Source organism: Cupressus sempervirens, chromosome 5 (genome assembly GCF_028749045.1).
Source record: "Cupressus sempervirens isolate cs-2001-9-10 chromosome 5, ASM2874904v1, whole genome shotgun sequence".
Taxonomy (NCBI): domain Eukaryota; kingdom Viridiplantae; phylum Streptophyta; class Pinopsida; order Cupressales; family Cupressaceae; genus Cupressus; species Cupressus sempervirens.
Window position 1 is genome coordinate 27,836,918 of NC_143122.1, and position 19,895 is coordinate 27,856,812.

At 32.8% G+C, this 19,895-nt stretch overlaps 1 protein-coding gene across 4 annotated transcripts in view; it reads left to right on the forward strand.

Moving 5' to 3' along the window:
* The first annotated feature begins 14,265 nt into the window (after positions 1 to 14,265).
* Positions 14,266 to 19,895, forward strand: part of ESP3 (RNA helicase family protein) — a 263,344-nt gene continuing 257,714 nt past the window's right edge. The window contains exon 1 of one of the 4 annotated variants that reach the window (XM_089828480.1): positions 14,266 to 14,408. The gene's annotated coding sequence lies outside the window, so the exon portion shown is untranslated. Of the gene's footprint in view, positions 14,409 to 14,543; positions 14,688 to 19,895 lie in introns of those variants that run through there. The other 3 variants (XM_089828478.1, XM_089828481.1, XM_089828479.1) reach the window with 3 other exon arrangements.

The following is a 19,895-nucleotide window of genomic DNA, read 5'->3' on the forward strand; positions in this document are numbered from 1 at the left end:
AGACATTAATCACAGGGCAAGACACATCATTAAATTAACAAAGAATTGGACCAAGAGACCTTTCAAACTTGATCCAATTATTGAAACAGTAGTCTTCTATGCTCAAGCTCGCCCAACTAAAGGTTGAAGAGCAAAGGTCACAGTGCCTACATTTATAGCCTAATCACCATTAAGACCAAAAACAATGCACCAACTTGATAGACCAGTTGGGTATTATTGAGCTCAAAATGGTAAAGGTAAAGGCAAAAGGAAGAGGAATTCTCCTCAACAAGACAAGCTAAAAGAGGGAGAAATTTAGGCACCTACACTGACTAGAGAAGAAAATGTAGAAAGGTTAGAAAATGTTGACACTATAGAGAACCAAGACAATCCTCAAGTGCCACTAGCTGAACAAGGGCCAAAGGGAAGCAAAAACTGAATTGCAAGAGGTATCTCCACCTCAAAAAATAGAGCAAACCTCTCCCTTTGTGCCTAAAAGAAGAAAGATCAAGACTCCGATAAAGAGGAGGCAAAAGGTTATTAAGAAAGTGATCCCTTTCCCATCAATCCTCGAACCAATCCCTGAAGAAGCAGAAGAAGAAGATGATGAGGACAAAGAGGATAATCTACCTTTGAACTAGAGGACTCGACTTGCAAGAGCTATAGAGTCAGAAAGGAGAAGAAGCTCCACAATCACACCATCGTCTATCCCTAAGGAACCCACCTAGATTACAACCTTAGAAGATGAAATGCAACAGTGGATAGATGAGTAAGATGTGGAGAGAATTGATGTCTTTCAGATGTGAGATTTTGATTTCATGCCTATGCGTACCAAATTAGTTGGGGATAAGATAAGAGATACTCTAACCAATCAACCTCAATAGGAGGATTGGAGTTAGCAGCCACTCGAACCACAAGGACTTGAGGTAGCGCCATCATCCCTAGTACAAATCACATTTTATGTAGATAAGGGATCAGGTACCCCTCTTCTTCCAAACACAAAAGCAGAACAAGTCCAAATAGAGCAAGAGGAAGAGCCAGAGGACTTGACTTGCAAGAGCCACTGAGTTAGAAAGGAGAAGAAGCTCCATAATCACACTGCCATCTATCCCTGAGGAACCCACCTAGACTACAACCTTCAAAGATGAAATGCAACAGTGGATAGATGAGTAGGATGTGGAGAGAACTGATGTCTTTCAGATGTCAAATTTTGATTTCATACATGTGCATACCAAATTAGTTGGGGATAAGATAAGAGATACTCCAACCAATCAAACTCAATAGGAGGATTGGAGTTAGCAGCCACTCAAACCACAAGGACTTGAGGTAGCACCATCACCCCTAATACAAATAACCTTTTGTGTGGATAAGGGATTGGGTACCCCTCTTCCTCCAAACACAAAAGCAGAACAAGTCCAAATAGAGAAAAAGGAAGAGCCACAACAAACATCTATCGTGGAAGTGTCAAAAGAAGGGTAGATAAGTGAATAGCCTCAGAAAACTTCCCAAAACACTAAGGTAAGGACTATGGACTCTATAGACACAAAGAATCATGGTACTGATCTTTTATAGAAGGAGAAGACTCCAGAAAGGAGTGATAAAGGAAAGGGTATAGCTGAGAAGACTTCGTCATCCTCAAAAGGCAAGTCTTTAATGGAACATATCCTAAGATGGTTGAGAAAGGAAGTGATAAGAAATAAGAGGCAACAATTAACCATTGAAGAGGAGGATATAATGGGATTGATTGAAGTGCTAATGAAACTTGAGTCACCACCAAAGGATGCACATGCATTAACCTTTATCATGAGTGATCAAAGCCAAGACTTATTTGCTCGCATGGCTATCCCTCTTATGCATTCAAATGTAGAAGAATTGACTCCAAGGGATTATTAGATCAAGGAGGTCATGCTTGGGAAGCCTACCTTGGGTACTACTAAGTTAATGGTTACAATAGGTATCAAAGAAGTATTCAAGAGCTTGGAACAAGATGGAGCAGAATTAATAACACTTTAGCAACAAAATGAAATCCTAAAGGGATATCTAAGCAAATTTGTTGGTCCCTTGGACCCCAAAAACCCTAAGGAAACTTTGAACACAACACTTGAGAGAAGAAATAGGGGTACAAGCCAATTAAATCCATTTTTGAGTGCTTATCAACAGTGGAGAGAAAGTTTTGAAGAAAAGGGTGTAAAGATCATTCAGGAAAATTTGAAGTTGTTACATGTCATGAAGGAGAATGTGGATTTTGAGTCAAGATTTTGGTCTAATGGATGAGATACATACCTGGGGCAAGGATTTGGAAGCATTACGAGCAATTAAAGGCCAAAGGAATCAGATGTTGATGGGTGTATATATAGCTGAGGAGTTAGACAAGATTGATGATTGAATTGAAAAGATTATGGATGGAAATAAAGTAATGGAGACATTACATGCAAAGATTCACAAGCTCAAGGATCAAACCCAAGAGCAAATTTTGGAAGCTGAGAAGCATTGCAGTGATGCTTGTTTAGACATTTTTGAGGATGATACACAGGAGAAGTTGATACTAGTAGAGGTAGTAGTCGAGAAATTCTAGAAAACTTTTGAAGAGGCTACTAATGATGGTGACATTAGGCAAGCATTTAGAATAGAAGAGGCATTGTTAGATCTGGATGTGAAATTAAGAGATTTTGCAAAGACTTGTATCGAGGTTGCCAACTATAGACAAAAGGTAAAAGATAAATATGAAGCCTTAGATTTTCTAGATGCAGCTCAAGTCACTAATATCATTGAGAAATTCAAGGCAAAAATACCCAGACATAGTTATGGTATAAAGGCGAACAAAACCCAGAAGCTGGAATTTCAATTTTGACAGAGAAATTTTACAATTTTGAACTTGCTTCTAAGCTATGCTGGTGTGTAGGTGCACCAGACGTGCAGATGCACTTCTTAAGTAGTGTTTTGGAATATTTTGAGGAATTCAAAGGTGCACTGATAGTTAATTGTTAGTTCTAAATTTAGAGCTTTCCATGCATCAAAAATGCATTCTAACAGTAGTTTAACTCCTGTAGACACCTAGTGAAGAAGGTGCTCCTATTTTTGTCACTTCTAGACACTTCAACTTCAAATAAAGGCTTTCTCTTTCATATTCTCTCATGCTTTCTTTAATTTATGACATGTAAAGGCTCATGCATCCAATTAATGATATAAATATGGATGGAGTCTTACTTAGCACAAGTTAGATAGTCAATTTGTACATAACTAGATTTGTTTTATTAGTTTAGAAGTATATGATTGCATAAAGATGTCTCTCACTCTCAACACAAATTAAGCAGAAGATTTCTTATAAATTTGGGATTTTAATATGTATTCAAGGCAACTATTATTTTTGCAATAATATATGCTTTTGATGCTCACATTTGGAGTGTACTGATTCTTGCCTAAGTGTGTTATATTTTCTGAATGTATGTTCATGGGATATAATTGAGCCAATAGTTTAATTGTATTGTTTTGGTTATGCGATCTTTTAATTCTAGTGTTTTCTATGGGTCTACAAATTCTATTGACCTACTTATGATTGAGAAGAGATCACCATATTGTTCCTGCATAGCTTTTTGTCTCACATGAGCACACCTTTTGTGGCCCTATGATTTGATGACAAGTGAAACATCTTACGGTTACTAAATTCCCATTGACGATTTCATCAGTGGAATTAAGGAAGCACTGCTCCTATTTTCATTGGTTACCCACCGATCTTTTCGAAGGCTTAACTCATAGACACGTTGTTTTCGTAGCTTATGTCCATTAGGATTTATTTTTCATATTATTTGCTTAAGTTTCTTGTTTCCCTATTTTCGTTATTTGCTTTACTAAACCCTTGGTTAATTTAGGAATTCATAGAGTTGCATTGTTAGATTGCATTTATCATAAAAATTGAAAAATATATTCTTTTTGTGTGGTTATTCTTTTTGAGATAGCAAGCAAATTATACATCTTATTTGAATCATTTCAGAACCAAAAAAGGCCTCCTCATGAACATTCACATTTATCTTCAACTAAGAAGATTCCATTAGGTTATAAGATCACCCAAAACCTTAATGTTTATCCTCGGATTAACTTTTCAAGCGAGGAGTTTGACAAGTTTCCTGTCGTTAAGCATCATGCAAAATGACAACTCAACAATATCCATTTTTGGTGTGCTATAGGTCTAATTTCCATACTAATCTCCAACCTTTCTAGAATCTGCCAACTCAATTCAACTACCAATAATCTGGAAAAACTTCCTGCCACCTTTCTCAATAGTAAACATAATCATGCACAACCCTGCAATCATACTGCCAAGGTCTACTAAGCAACACATGACAATTCTTCATGTCCATAATGTCACACAATACTTGATCCTTATATTGCCCAATCTAGAAATCAAAAAGGCATTTCTCCCTCACTTCCAAAGCATGCTCACCTTGCAACCAACCAATCCTATAAGGATAAGGGTGTTGCACTCTCTTCAAATCAAGCTTCTAAACCATCTCCTTAGCAATAAGGTTATCAGTACTACCACTATCCACAATCACCTTGTAGACTTTACCACCAGACTTACAACAAGTCCTGAACAAACTAGTCCTCTAACAAGAATCCAGTGTCCTCTCACCAACTAGTACTTGACAAGCTAGTAAAATCTCTCTATCCTGGACTGCAACTTCATTCACAATAGTAGCTGTCCTACAAAGTGGATGTTCAAAAGATATATGTCCTTCTTTCCCACATCTGAAACAATTACTTCTAAACCCACCTCCACCTGTCCTCCTTTTCTAATCAATAGGTTTTGGTTCACCTTCAACACTCAGTTTAGCTTGTGCCAAGCTATCTTGGTTCTCCTTCCCTTTAGCATTACCTTGAATTTTCCTCTTCAACTTATCCTCTACCTTCAGGGCATACTGACAAGCATTCTCAACTAAAGAAATATTCAACATATCAACCTCATCCTGAATATTGAATCTCAAATCATTAATGTACTGAGCTACCTTTTCCTTTGACAATTCTCTATGACTAGACCAAATAGTCAACTTGTAAAATTCCTCAATATAATCTTTCACATTCATTTTTTTCTATTTTAGATTCTACAACGTCTTAAACAACTCAAGTCCATAATCAATAGGAATGAACTTAGCCTTCAATTTAGTCACCATCAACCTCCATCTAGAGATCTTCATTTTATCTTCCTCTTCTTTGTCTCTTTACAAGTATTTCCACCAAAGAGCAGCATGTCCTTTCAACTTAGTTTGTGCCAACCTCGCTCTGAATGGATCGTCAATATCCTCAAGCTTAAAGTAGTCTTCCAATTCACCAATCCAATTAATCAGGTCTTCAGGAGTCAAAGTACATGAGAAATTAGAAACCTCCATCTTATGCTTTAGCTTCAACTGAGATCCAGGTCTAGCAAATTGACTAGCCCTAGTTCGAATAGGTCTCTCCACATGATCAGTTCTGTCCTCACCACTAGATCCAGCAACTTCAAAGTCTTCAACAACTTCCTCATAACTTTCTTCAATACCAACATACCTATGCACACCACCTAAAGCACTTACAATTTCACAAATCATGTCACTCTTCATCAATACAATCTCAGATCTAAATTTTGCTCTAATCTTCCTTGAGATCCATTTTTCCATAACAACACTAAGATCATTAATTTCCCTAAGGTCCAATCTTCTTGGAGGCATCTTCCAAAATGTTAGCAAACCCTAAGTAATAGATCCACCAATTTGTTAGATTATGATGATTGATAAGGAAAGTATTGTACATACTTCATAAATTCTTTGGCTTAGGGTTAGGGATTATTTCATAAGGCGCGATGTGAAATTGGTTCTTGCAATAGTATTGAGTTTTAAGGGATTACAGATTGTAATAAGGTTGGATCATAAAATATTAGACTTGTTGTTTGGTGGATGTAGCCTAGGGATTGGGTGAACCACGTTAAATCTTGGTGCCTTGTGTTCTTTTCTGTGTGATCTATTATTTTCTGTTATTGGTTATATTTGCATGTAATTGTTATTTCTATCCATGGTTTAATCCTAACACAATCTAGAAGATCAATCAACTCGACTAGATCAACCTTCTTTGCAAGTCTCGGTGCAAACTACCTCAGCTTCGATGATCTATCTGCATACATAGGAAAATATTCGCTATGATACCACCTGACATAGTGGAAGGCAAGAGAATCTCCAAAGGAGATGTCCAAACCCCTAATAAATAACCACACAATGGAAACACAACAACAAGCAACAATAATGCAAGATCTGATAACAAATCACAACTCTTTATTCATAGATATAACTGATTACATGCAATATGCTCGGTTGTAATGCCTTCTGGGTTAGGACCAAATACAAACAACAAGTACAATACCAACTCTTTAAGATCTCACAAGATCCAATTACCACACACCATTTCTAGCTAGTCCAAATCCACAACTGGATAAGAACACCAAGAAGAATCCACACTTGTACCCTTAGTTCCACCAAGCAATCTTCTTGTTCCTAAGCTACAACCCTAGCTCTTCAAGATTTGCATCTATACCTCATTGCCTTCTCCAAGTTGGAATGAATCTTAATCCTCCTCTCCAAAGACTCTACAAGACCCCTTATTTATACACAACTAAGCCACAAGTCGGCCCAACTCATTACAAACTAAATTAAATCCCATACATTAAATATAGGTTGAGCCACAAGTCGACTACAACACTAAATTAAATATCCATACACATATTAAATGCTAAAAGTTAGCTCATAGACAAATCGGCTCCAATAGAAACCAAGACCAAATCAAGTGTCAGCAAAACCAATCCGAGCACCAGTAAATTCCCAAGCATTGTTGAGCTCCCAAACCATGTCAAGTTCCAAAGATCATGTCAAGTTCCACAAACTATGCCAAGTTCCAAAGACCATGCCAAGTTCCCCATACCATGTTGAGTTCCCTAGACCATGTTGAGTTCCCCAGACCATGTTGAGTTCTAGAGATAGTGTCGAGTTCTAGAGACTGCATCGAACACCAGTATCTACCAAACTCTAACTTTAATCCTTATTCTAACTCTAATTCTAACTCTAATTCTAACTCTAACTCTAACTCTAACTCTAACTCTAACTCTAACTCTAACTCTAACTCTAACTCCAACTACCCTAACTCTAATTCTAACCCTAACCCTAACCCTAATTGTATTTGTATCCCTAATTCTAATCGTAGCCCTAACCCTAACTCTAATTCTAAACCTAAACCCTAACTCTAACTGTAATTGTAACTCTAACCCTGATCCTAACTCTAACTCTAATTGTAACCCTAACCCTAACCCTAATTGTATTTGTACCCCTAATTCTAATCGTAGCCCTAACCCTAACTCTAATTCTAAACCTAAACCCTAACTCTAACTGTAATTGTAACTCTAACCCTGATCCTAACTCTAACTCTAATTGTAACCCTAACCCTAACAATAGCCTTAACCTTAACCCTAACTCTAATTCAAACCCTAACCCTACCCTAATTTTAATCCTAATGCTAACCCTAACTCTAACTCTAACCCTAACCCTAACCCTAACCCTAACTTTAACACTAACCCTAACCATAACTTTACTCTCATATCTCATCTATATTACTTCCATTTCCTCAACATAGTCAATTGGCGATATTAATGTTCTCCACAACTTTAATTATAATTGTGCACGACTCTTTAATTATTTGTAGGCATTTGTCAAACTCAGTCTCAAAGAAATCATTTGATGTTATTTAAGTAGTCAAGCTAGTATCAATAATGTTTGATTCTTTGTTCGAGACATCCATAACTCAAATAGTAACCTGCAAACTTATAAACAAACATCAATATATAGAAATAATTAGAATAACAAAGTATTAATAATTAACATAAATTCTTTCAAATGAATAATGCTCAAAATAAGATAAATAAAAATGTAAACTATTTCAAATGGAACATTTAGATTATAGTGTTTGAAATATGGTGGCATTGTCTTCCACTTTTCAAAGCTTACAAACATAATTATTAATAAAAATCTATATATACTATGATATTTTTCTTAAGTAAAACACATACATAATATAATTAAACAATGATAAAATATAAACTAAATATATGATTTGTCTATTTTAAATTAATCATTAACTTTAGTAAATACAAATTTTATTGATATGGTGACCTTGCCATCCACATTAATGATCAAATTTAATTATGAAACATGAAAATATAAAACTATTATGAAACATAAAAATCTAAAACAAGCAAAGCAAAAGCATTTTGAAGTATGCAAATCTAAAACTAATATGAAACATGCAAATCTAAAACTAAATTGAAACATGCATATTAAAAATGTGCAAATGAAAAGTATTATCAAATATATAAATTGAATAGATTTTGAATGCAATTTGAATTCTAAATCTAAATCAAACATACAAGGCTAAACTGTTAAATGCAAATCTAATTTTTTTTGAATGCAATGCTAAATCTGAGATGAAACTAATTGAAATTGAAATTGAAATCAAAGTAGAATATTATAACTAATATTGAAACTAAATCTATAGCTAAATCTAAATACATATAAATAAATTTAAATCTAAATGCAAAACTAAAAATAAAATAAAAATAGAAATAGAAATCTCACTTACAAAAAAATTACTCGAAAACTTTAATCTACTTCTTTTAAAAAACTCTAATCTGCTCTAATAATCTCCACCTCTTCTCCCTGCAAAAACACAAAATGAAAACGAAATGAGGAACATTTGTGTTTATAACCTATGAGAGGCTCCTCGTATCCCCCAGTAGATGTCTCTTGACATTCCACAAAAATCTTTCAAATTCTCCCACTCCCCACAAAAAATAAGCAAAAAATTATTTAACAAAAAGAATATGTTTCATATTTAAAATTTTAAAGAAATGATTTCAGGTCTATTTTTTAGGTCCTATTATTTCGGGGCCTATTATTTCAGGACATGACTATCCTCTCTACAAACTGTACAGTTGACCAATTTTTTAAAAATAGAAAACATCATGGCTTTTTCTGAAAATTTCAGCATTTGATCTTTATGATCTACATAGTTTGTAGTAAAAAAACAACAAGAAATTTGGAAAAAATCACTACATTTTCGTAAATCTAGAAAATAAATAAATTTGACTTTATTTCATCTTTAGTGCATTTTGTTTGGAGATTAGCCTATCCCATTATTTCGGGACAACCATGTGTCACCCTATTATTTTGGGGCCTATTATTTTGAGATGGCCATGTGTCACCCTGATGAGCATATGTTAGCCTATTATTTCGGGAATTTACATTTATGTTTTATAATTTTATAAGGTACCACATGGCCATGGCGAAATAAAATGCATTTATAAAATCATTTTAAATTAAATTAGTGTGTAACTGCTTCATTTCTTTTTTATTGACGAAGAATCTATTTTAGCGTATTCCTTGGGATTTACATTTGTGCTCCCATTATATAGAACACCTCTCAACATAATGATGAATACCCGAAATTGAATAAAATATACTGTTATTTGTAAAAAAACATCCATCGATGTGATGCCACAAGTTTGGGTACCCTTTTTGCATGATTATTAGTCTCACTTTTTATTTAGACTCTTTTGAACAACTTGAGAGTGATTTGAAATTCTCCTATAGAATTTTGATGTGTGTGAAATTAGAATACTCAACTAGTCCCCTATTAAAAAACAAGAGCTGTGTTACAGCCAAAGTCTCCTCCTTATGCAAAAATTAGAGACTTGCAAAGGTTGAAAATTTGTTCAATAAGGTGGATCAATTATTCTATAGGAAGTATTTGCATGAGCTAATGACAATATTATGATTCATTATATTAAGGTTTGTTTTCTTAGTGGTAACTATGTTACTTAATTATAGTTAGCAAAATTGTTCATTGTATCCTCAGACAAGAGATGACATTTGTGATAAAGATGAGGAGAAGTATAGTGAAACAAAGACTATGCATGAAATAATGGTAAACGTGTCATCACCCAACTCTCCAAATTTTGCGTCACATTCTTCTTTTCAATTCCTCGGGAATTCATATTCAAATTCTACAAATGAAGTCTTCAAAGGCTTGTCACGCATGAATAGTTGACATTATCTAAGATCTAAGTTAATGTTAAGAGGCTAATGTTGTTATTCAAATAACAACTATTTTTGGAATGTTATGAATTGGATTTGCATTAGTATTTGACTAGAGACATTACAAGAAACCTCTTCATTAAAACATAATTTATTGTTATACTTGATTATAGTCACGAACAATCTCATAATGAATTCCTTGAAGGATCTAATTATTAATTATTGTCATATATTTATAAGATTTGGTTATTCGTTGATATCATTAGTTGGCAAGTTCATTATAATTCCACTCGATCACTTGAGATTAGTTGTTAAGATACTAATGTTGTTCCTACACAGTAAGAAGATTTGTTTACTTTTTCTAACAAATTTTTATATGTTAAGAATAGTGGAATCATTTATTTCTCTAAGGCTGGATGAAATTAGGGATGGTTTGGTTCTTACTACATCATATGAAGGATCATGATGTGTGTGAAACTATTTTCACATATCTTCTTTTTCTAGTTAAATGACTCTTATTAATCAAGTGGGACCAATACAAAATATATTCTAAAAAATATTTAATATTATATATTTATCATATATTGATGATTTAAAACTTATTCCATTAACTGCCTAAGATTCAAATATTGAATAAAATTGCTATTAAAATAAAAAATAGTAAACTTCAAGGGTGAGTGAATAATCAAGTTGGTGTGAAAGCGAGTCATGAGGCATAGTATTAGGCTAATGATCTCGATTCTACACATGAACTCTAGTTTGAGTCATACTGGTTACCACGAACCTATGAGAAATGGTGCTCCAATTTTTTAGAAGGCAATGCCTCATTTTCTAATGTTACAAAGAAGATGACACATGGAAATAATATTTTGCATGTCTGAATGCAAGAGAATTGTAAGTTTTTACCAAGGCTCCTCATTGGGGTGGAGTGCTATAGAGTGGGGTATAGGTGTGATGGATTTCATGCCATTGAATGGAGAAGGGATCGGATGTCATAGGTCCAAATTTGATGGTTGTGTCTCCCCTCAAAAGGTAAAGGGAAGCGCTCTTCCCTCCAAGTTTGTGGATACAAGTAAAGAGCGTATGAGGGTTTTGTAGCCCACTACAATGCCTATCTCAGTAAAGTTAGAGGGTGAGGAGGAAACTAAAATGTTGCATAATGTAAATGTTTTTTCTGAATTAGGACTAATCGGTCATTTTAATGGATTTTGGCTAATTTTGCATGAATTGCATTCTCAAGTCTCCTCCAACTAGGAACCCATTATCACTAGGTATGTCTAGATTTACCCCATGACAAAGGGTTTCATTATTGTCATCTTTGAAACCGTTCATGACATAAACAAGGTTTTGTGTGAGCAAGTTTGGAACTAGGAGGAGAAATCTGTTTTAACACTCAAGCCTTGGCACCTTGATTTTTGTCCTACTTCCGAAGTTTTTAACTGTATTCCTTTGTGGGTAAGGCTAGAAATCTTCAATTGCATCTTTTGTTATATTTGTGCCTTGTTGTTATTTGAAATTCCTTAGGAAATTTTATAATGGTGCATGGAGGATCTTCTAACTTCCTTCCCTCCTCCTTTGCACGCATTTTGGTAGAGATGGACATCTCTAATCAGCTTCCCACAGAAGTATCGATTAATTCTTCAAAATGGTGCGATTGTAGTCTCTTGATTATGAAGGAATCCCATTTAGATGTAGAAGATTTTTTCAAGTTGGTCATGTATGGCTGCTAAGTGGGCCAAAGATGGAGTCAACAAACCAACCTCTTGGTGGAAAGATGCTTCTCAAAATGATTACATAGTTTAGAAAAACATTGAGAGACAAAAGAGTTTTTCTTAGGTTGTTGTTGATCAGGTATAGCTGGTACTGATAGGCCATCCTTAGCAACATGGAAACAAGATGCAAGAGAGGAATGCTTTTATTACAAATGTGTGTGGGGCAGTGTCTCCCTATAGAAATGGGGCAATTACTCTTGAAGCAGAGGAAAAGTACTAGTCCTAAATATCCCAAAACAAAGTTTTACTCAAGGACGGATGCACATTAGTTAAATCACGTAGTGAGAATGTCAATCCAGCAAAAGGCAAATCCATAGAAAAGTTGTGTGATGGAGAGATAACTCATGTAGGAACATCTAAAGACTAACTAAATTTGATTGCTAGGGTCGAAGATGGATGGCACACAGTGGAAGGGAAGAAAAATAGAAAACATGTTGAGTCCTTTGATATGGTCCTTAGGTCTCATTCTAAGGGTAGTAAAAATGTTGATATGTAGTCTTTTGACTTTTCGGGTGTTTGGTTTGAAACTAGTGTATTTTTGTATTTTGGGATAGTAGTACCCTTCCTTGTTACTACCCTTGGAATATTAGACCATGTCTTTTCACGGTTATTTTTCATTAGAATAAAAATATATTATCAATAAATAAAAAAGTAAACTTCATTAGAGAACACAAAATCAATATTTAATATATTAATATTATATGAATAAAGCATGTTTTAGTTGTGTTGATTGTTAAAATATTCAAAATATATAGTGACCAATATAGAATTATTTTATTTACTTAAACTTTAGTCTCAAACAATTATATTTATTAGATACAATTTTAAATCTTAGATGATAAATTTTTACCATTAAATAACGACATTTAGTTTTTAAGAACATAATTTATACTATCTAAAATATTATATTTATTTTTAAATAATAAACAAAAACATAATTTCTAAATTAAAAAATATTTTATCAATATACAAATATTTTGGATGAATAACTTATTAGATTTTAAAATAATTTTATAAATATTAAAATTAAATATATATTTATTTAAATACATTGAAAATTAAATTTAAAAATTCAATAAATAACCTAAAAGATAAGATTTATTTGAATAGTGATTTTCTTATTTATAAATTTACAATCGTAATTGCAATGAGTACTTTTAAAAGACATAAGACACTTTGGAAAAATTCTTATTTATCATTGTTAAAAAGAAAATTCCAATTTTTAAATTGAAAAGTGTAAAAAATCCTGACGAAAATCCAAACTGACCAATGACATAAATAAAAGAATTCTGTGAAATTGATATAAAAAATTAAAATGGCACAAACTATAGAATAACTATAGAATAACTTAAGCGAGGCGAACATTAGTTCTCGCCTATACAAGCAGGGACTAATAAATAAATAAATAAATAAAAGTCTCTTTTCCTTAATAGAAAACATTTTAAAATGCTCTTCAAACAAGAGACACAATGCGTCGTAGTTCCTGCCATTGTAGAGGTGTAGTAGAGGTGTAGGTGAGTGAGAATAAGGTTAAATAGTTGTAAATTAGGATTGCGAATGCATTGATTTTTGCTTAGAATTGCACTTGTCATCTGATAGATGGCTCATATGTTTTCATAGAATAAAGTAATTTTTAATTATGAAATAATATGTATATAATTTAATATGTACATTTGTAAATAACATATAGATTTAATACATATGAATTAATGTTAATGAATAAATATAATATAATAAATAAAAAATAACATATAACTATTTAATTTTAGTACATAGTTTAGGAAAACTTAATAATAATTTATACATTTTTAGAATTGAAGTATCTTTTTTTTGTGGTTATTTCCTTCACTATGTTTTTTTATGTAAAATATAAGTATTAATTTAATATTAAAATATATATTTAAGCTAAATGATAAATTGTTTAAATAAAAAATAATAATAATTGATATAATTTTTAAATTGTAACACTTATCAATTATACATATTACAAACACTATTATAAAATATAATTAAAAAAGAATGTTGTTTAATTCTCTTTAATTTATAAAAGTAAAATAATAGCAATAATTCAAGTAATAAAAATAAATAGTAATAATAATAATTATTGATTAGACATTCCTTTGTGAGATGGAGGGAAAAAATAATTGTTTTTTAAAAAGTTAATCCACTTGTCACAAATGTGGAAAAGATAAGGAAAAGATAAAGTTGTAATTAATGCATTCATAAAATTCTTATAAACCAATGTATTTGCAAAGTGTTGAAAATTCTATATTAATATGTAATGAAAATTAATTTTCTTATTTTTACTCCCCACCAATCTCAATATTTTAAAATCATAGAAAATAGATCAACATTACAAATTTCTGTATAGACAAAAATATATTTATCTACCATTGGTGAGATGGAAAAGGGAGTTGACATTTATTTGCATCTGACCGATGCGTTAGTATCCTGCGAACGGCAGGAACTAATAATAATAATAATAATTTTTCTTTTGGCGGCGTCTGTCATGAATCGGCCCGTGGAGAGCCCTGCAGTGCTTTGCTGTTTGAAGGTTTGACTATAATGAAGTCTTTTGTTTGCCTACATAAAAATTGCTATAACTAATTTTTTGATTAGGCGAAAATTGGTGCGCAGGGGATATTTCAAAGTTGTCGTATTAATAGTTGAAAGAGGTTTGGCGAGTCTGTTGCATTATTAATAAAATAGAATAAGTTCTGTGCGCGACTTTAGGCAGAGAGACAGTAAATTGTGGTAAAATTTTAAGAAGCTCAGTGATGGGGTTGTTGAAATTTAAAATATTTCCCTCTGCGCAATAGGCTGGTGAAAGCTCGTAAGAACACTCTGCAAATAATTTTATTTACTGTTTTCTTTGTTGCTTTTGCTTGTTAAAAATTTGAATACAATCTGATAAGTTGAGCAAATCTTATATTAAGACCACGAGTTCGAAACCCACGAAGATCAACATATGGGCATTTCTTACACGTTCGTCGTCGTCTGCAACAAAAAGAGAGAAACATAAACAACCATTTTTAACCACAAGCCACTGCTAGGGTTCTAGGAACTACAGAATTTGTCGTCTGCAACTAAAAGAGAGAAACATAAACAGCCATTTTTTACCACAAGCCAGTGCTAGGATTCTAAGAACTGCAGAATTTTTCATTTTGTTTTATAATGTTCTGTGCTTGATTTATTTTGTGTTCCCTGAAGTAATGAGACTGCATTGGAACTGCCATTTCGTATGAGTTATGCTTTATCACTGAAGCTTGAAAACACGAATTAGAAAAACAAAAATTACAGAGCACAAACCTCTAATTTCTTTCCTGCAGATGTTATAGTCAAAATGAACACCCTGAACGAACTGGGAAATAAGCGAAATATCCCAAAAGCTACTTCAATCGAACGAACTTTGTAGCAATGCAGCTGCAAACCTGGAATGCGTGCATGTGTTTGATGGTTTATAAATTATTAAATGCATAATACTGGTAGACTCCAAATTAATAAATGCATATTGAAAAGCTTTGGCAGAGGTGCATCCTGTGTGGTCTCTCTGATCATATTCTTTTCTAAACCTTATTATTGTAAATTCTTTGAATTAGGTGTTGGACCATATATTAAAATAATATTAAGAAAAGGGAAAATAATTAACAGAAAACCCTTCAAGAGCTTCTTTGGGGCTATTGTTTTTTCGTTGCCCATGTAAAATTCTATAAGTTCAAATCTCATAGGGGATGAGGCCTGTGCACTTTGTTTGTAGTACAGGTATGTGATAGTTCCATATTATTGTTACTATATGTAGACCTAGACTCATGAAGCATGAATTAGGACATGTAAACCTTCCTTAATTTCAAAGCTTATTTAGTCGAACTCAGGGGCATTTGATATCTTAAGGATGCTGGATAAATGTGCAAAAAGTTTTTAAAAAATGTAATAGACTAAATTGTTTATAGAGTGCTTGTCAAACTTGTTCAATTATTTTCTTAATCAATTTGTATTGTGTTGTGTGGAGAGTGCAAAATAAATTATTATGATACTTGATTTTGAAAATAATCAAAATGAATAATCAGTTATCAAATGTTGATGTGAAATTCAAACCCATATATCATCTTATTTTCCCTATATAACATTATCTATCTTATCATGTCCAATTTTATTTGCTTAAAATCCTTAAGACAATTCTTTGAAGTTTTGTAGTGTCCACACATACCTGTTTTTATAATATATGAATATGTATTAATATTTTGTTTGGTAAAAGGCCTAAGTCATATATATTATATTAATTTAAAAAGCAATGTCTGCGTTCAAATGGGCACTGGTAGGAAAGAACGGAGAAGAAAACCTCCAGTCTAGCCCATGACACTTTGTCCTATATAGTTATTACACAATTACAAGGGGCATACCCCAGATATTCAGATTTAGCTTAACTTTTCTAGTTAGCTCTAAGTAGCTGCCTCTGTCTCTGATTGAGGCTATATGAGCATTTCTTCCTTATCCTTTACTTGCTTATAGCTCACTCATGTAGGAGATAGTGTTGCCTGTATCCATTTTTGATGATGCTTTATGAGATATTTCTTGTTAATATCCTCCTCCCCTTTACGTTCTGCATGCTATCAATCATTCAAAACTCAAAAAGATTTGTTAAGAAAAGATTAGTCTGATGATAGCCAATAAAAATTTCAAGTGTATATCCCTATGGAAATTTGAGATATGTCAATTAGAGCTTAGAGATAGAATAATAAGAGAACCTGGTGGTGTAAATAGATGTTAATTACATCAATACATTAATTGAAGATTTCAAAATTTTTGTTGTTGCTATCTTTATCTGACATAAGCAAAAATGAATAAGTTTTAATAAAGCTTCCCTATATATCATTAAAGGAACTATAGTGTAGAAGGGAAGATTTAAAGAGGGGCAAAGGAATAGATATAAGGTTCTAAGGAAATCAAATCGAGAGTAAAGTTTCTGATAAATCCTTATCTCTTAATCAGAACTTTAATTCAGTCTTATATGCTGAGAATGATCTTCTAAGTAGTATGAATATTGATGAAATCAGTGCTTATTATAATGCAGATACAATACTGAATATTTAACTTTTTTTATTGTGATGGAGAAACTCAGATATAAATCGCAGGATATAAGATGCTTATAGGAGTAGACTGCTGTAACTGTGTATCCTATAATCTGCATTTATAACCTACATATATATCCTTTCTAAAGGGTATGCCCCTCAAGGGACATAACCCTTCCTAACTTGGCACTAATTAAATACTTCCTAAGTCGGCGATCTAGGAGACACAAGTTAGTAAAGACTAACTAAGAATTAGTTTGATTAAGCATTAACAGTTGCATCCTTAGAAATTGCTGACACCTATAGGAGAGATACATATATTATTGAATGCCATCATTAGAGATATATTACCATGAAGAGGAAGTACGGTCTGTACTGTCAGACCTGTAGGTTTATCTTGATTAATATTCTTAACACTCCCTCCTAACCTGATAATCCTACGAAGAGATATTATATCTAGCAACACCAATATAGATGAATAAGCAAGAATTAATACTCTATATTTGTCTGTCTCTTCTTAGTATGTGGTATCATAGAACACATGATACAAAGTCATATTACTACACTTGTGATATGACAAATCACTGCCACTAGTGATATTATATAGGATAAATCTGAAGAGTAATCTCTTCATTTATCCAAGTTATGATTTCATAGGAATTGGTATTTCCATATCACAACACGATCTTGAGTTTTAAGATCTACTAGAATACAAGATAAACCCAAAGAATACTAAGATTCTTCCTTTATCCAATTTCTGACCCATGAACATAGCAATGTCAACATCACAATATGATCTTGAACTCATCTAGATCTTACTGTAGAAATCTATTGTTTAGCACATTATCTAAGAGATCGTCACCTCTCATAATGTTTTATACAAGTGTTCATTATTTTTAGAGATCATCACCTCTCAAAATAATGAATACAAATGAATACAAATGGTGGAGCCCATAACAATCAATAGCCTGACAAAATAAAATTATTTTATTAATAATCAAGAGAGTACAAATGGATTACAACTCAACCATACCAAGTCTCTTCCTGAAGTGTTGTATCTTCACTCTAAATAGAGGTTTGGTGAGTATGTCTGCTGTCTGATCTGCAGTGCAAATGTATTCCAATTTTACAGAATTCTTGTCTACCATATTTCTTACATAATGGTAAGGAATTTTAATATGCTTGGACCTATCATGGAAAACTGGATTCACTGAGAGCTTGATGGAACTCTGATTGTCACAATGAATAATTGTGGGATTCATAGCTTGCCCAAATAATCCCACAAGTAACTTCCTCAGCCATATTGCTTCTCGGGAGGCCATCGCTGCTGCAATGTATTCGGCTTTTGTGGAACTCTGTGCTACTGAAGACCGTTTTCTACATATCCAAGTTATCATTGCTGATCCCAAATTGAAACAACATCCTGAAGTACTTTTCTTGTCTTTAACACTTCCACCCCAATATGAATCAGTGAATCCATGTAAGTCTAAAGCAACTTTCTCATATTTGAGTTCGAGATTAAGAGTGCCTTGTAAGTATCTCATAATATGTTTCATTGCGACTAGGTGAATCTCCTTCGGTTCACACATAAATTGACTTAAGGCATTAACTGCATAGCAAATATCTGGTCTTGTATTTACTAAGTACATAAGAGACCCAATCATCCGTCTGTAGAGAGTAGAATTTATGGATGGTGATTCTGCAGTTGCTTCCTTAAGTTTATGTAGATTAGTCTTCATAGGAGAAGACATAGGTTTGCAATTCCACATTCCAAATTTCTTTAAAATATCTGATGTATACTTCCCTTGATTTAGTATGATACTATCAGAATTCTACTGTACTTTCAGTCCTAGGAAGTAATGAAAGAGTCCCAAATCTTTCATCTCAAATTCTCTAGTTAGATCTTTCTTGCACTGATCTATGAGATGATCATCACCTGTTATTAGTAGATCATCAACATACAGTATCAGAATTACCATATCATCTTGGGTTAGATACAATTGATGAGTGTTTGTTAATAGTTGCTAGTTTCGATAATCCTTTGGTTGTAGCTTTCACTGAAGGCCTTTTATTTATATAAAATCTGTTATTGTGATTTGTTATTTATGAAAGAGGAAATCATTTATCCTTCATCTTGATTGTTTAGTGGAGCTAAGATAAAGATAAAGATCGATAGTGACATGAGTTAAAAAGAAATTGCATTTTCAATGTTAAAGGCGAAACTAGTGAGGAGATGGCAAAGTTAAGTTCTACTGAATACAACCAGTTCTCGAGACATTGAACTTACACAATGGCAAAGTTTTGTGAGGAGTCTAAACGTTTGATTTAAATGAGGTCGAGCTTGCAAATGCTATTTGATAATTATGAACACCAACTGTTAATACTAGTACTCATCAAATAGATAATTAGTTTACAAAGACACTCTTTAGTTTTAGAAAGATTTTCTGAAAGATAAATTTACACATCTTCAACTTTAGTCCTTCTGATTGTTAAGGTTGTAGCTTTAGTCGGATTGATTTAGTCTGAGATACATTATTGTTATTGGTAAATCATCATTTCCTATATATACTTATCCATGTTAAATTATATATATATACACACACACACATACATACATACATATATATATATATATATATATATATATATATATATATTGTTATACATATTATTATTTTTGTTAATAAATTATTAATTAAATGATGATTAAACCATAGAGACATGCCTTTCTCATATTTGTATGAGATTCAAATCTGCATTTGGAACATATCAATTACAATGGCCATGTTAGTACATTTGCAAAAAATGATCCACTTTAGTCAACATGGTATCAAAGCCTATTGTAGATGTATGAAAGCCAAAAGGAATAATGAGATTATTCATGAAGGGATCTTATAATTGAATTAGAAGTAGCATATCATTTTTTATAGACAAAACTTGAGCAAAGAGAACTTGTGCAAAGATTCATGGCA